A 2,383-nucleotide genomic window follows, 5' to 3' on the forward strand; every position below is an offset into this window, starting at 1 on the left:
ATCTAATACACTGATCAGATGGATTTATTTAACTTTTATGGTGTAAGGTATAATTGATGTAAAAAAATTATTTTGAACTAATCTATATCTAACATTTATAGTATTTGTCATACTATCTCAGCACAAATATGACCAATTTATTTCATCAATATTAATATTTAAATCTGTCTCCAAATGTTGCTGGACCTATGTATCCCCTGTTTAAAACAATAGAGTATACATAGCTGAAATCAATTTCTGGATATATTTACTATGTATCAACATTTCTACATCACCATATTTTGTTAATAACATTATTGGAACTAATTTATCTCTTAAATAAGCCCATAATTGATAATAACAAAAAAGGGTATTATTTTGTATCCTATATTTATGTTTTAATTGTTCAAATGACATTAATTTCCTTAATTCATAAAAATCTTCTATATATCTAATACCTTTCTGAGATAAAATATTTAAAAACTGATTATCCATTGAGAATGGAATAAGCCAATTTTTGTATCAAAGGCATTTTAGACAGGACAGTGCTCCTAATTCCAATTTCGTCATTTACCTTCTTCCAAATATTAATAAAATGTTTCAGCAAGGGTGCTCCCCTCTCCCCAGATAATAATTTAAATCCCCTTTTATATGCAAAATCTTCTGATTTCCTCTCTCCTATTTTATCAATTTCTATTTTAATCCATACTGATTTTTTCTTCCTCATCAAAAACAAAAGAGGTCAAAAATATCAATTGAGTTGCCTAATAATAATTTTTAAAATATGGTCATTGTAAACCTCCTAACTCAAATTTCCATGTCAATTTGTCTAAAGAAACTCTTAATATCTTACCCTTCCAAAGAAAATTTCTGATGTATTTATTTAATTCTTGAAAAAACTTTTGTGGTATCATTATTAGTAGCATTTGAAATAAATATTGTAGTTTAGAAAATGTATTTGTTTTAATACAGTTAACCCTTCCCAATAATGTTATTGGCACTATCTTCCACTTATTCAAATCCTCACCAATTTTCTTAGGTAAAGGTACATAATTCAATTTGTATACATTCCCTAACTTATTATCTACCCATATGCATAAATATTTTATCCCATTCACTGGCCATTTAAATTGAGTAGCTTATTTACACTGAGTGTAATCCCCTATAGTAAGGGGCATAATTTCACTTTTATCCCAATTTACTTTATAACCCAATACCTTGCCATACTCCTCCAATCATAAATATAATTTGTGTAGCAAGCCTATTGGTTGTGTCAAATAGATAAAAACATCAACAGCAAATAAATTAATTTGATATTCTTCCTGATTAACCTTAAAGCTTTTAATGTCTGAATCGGACTGAATCAATTCTGCAAGAGTTCACTTGTCAAAATAAATAAAGACGGTGATAAAGGGCATCCATGCCTACTAGATCTAGTTAATGGAAACAATGTAGAAACCTTCCCATTTGTAACAACTTTAGGCTTAGAATTATTATATAAAGCTTTAACCCAATTTATAAATACCCATCCCATCTCAAATCTTTCAAACACCTGATACAAAAGATCCCATTCTAATCTATAAAATTGCTTTTTCTGTATCCAAAGCCACTGCCACACTTAAATCTTCCCTCTTTTGTGCTAAATGCATTATACTAAGTAATCTAGTTACATAATCTGCAGATTTTCTCTTTTTCACAAATCTTTTTGGTCCATATTTAAAAACTTCATCAATCTATTAGCATTTTGTCTGCATTTAACAAGGAAATTGCTCTATAAGATGATGGCTTTAAAGGATCACTATCTTTTGGTTGGTATTACCATTATTATCACAGTAGAGAAAGTTTCCTGGAGTGTATGTGTTACCATTGCCTGTCCTAATACATCCATAAAAGAGGAATCAATATGTCTTTAAATTCTTTATAAAATTCAGGTGGGAAAAAATCCTCCCCAGTGATTTATTACTTTGTAATGAGCTCAATGCTTTCCCCACCTCTATTGATGTGAAAGGGGCATCCAAGTCCATTTGCTCTTTTAAAGTTAACATTGGTAACTTTGTTTGTGACAAAAAATCTTCTATTTTATTATTATCTCTCTGCGACTTAGATTTATATAACTGAGATTAAAATTGTTTAAAAGCTTCATTAATTTCATGAGGTTAGTAAGTAATCACGTTTGACTCTGTTTTAACTGGATTAATAGTTCTTGAAACTTGTTCTGTTTTCAATTGCCATGCAAAAAGCTTATGAACCCTTTTACCTAACTCATAGCATCTCTGCTTAGTTCTTATTATTGTTTTCTCTATTCTATATGTTTGTAATACATTATACTGAAGTTTCTTATTTATAAGCCTTCTACATTTTTCCTTAGAGGCCTGTCTTTGAAAATCCTTTTTTAAACATGTTA

The sequence above is a fragment of the Narcine bancroftii genome, chromosome 5, assembly GCF_036971445.1.
Source record: "Narcine bancroftii isolate sNarBan1 chromosome 5, sNarBan1.hap1, whole genome shotgun sequence".
Classification (NCBI taxonomy): domain Eukaryota; kingdom Metazoa; phylum Chordata; class Chondrichthyes; order Torpediniformes; family Narcinidae; genus Narcine; species Narcine bancroftii.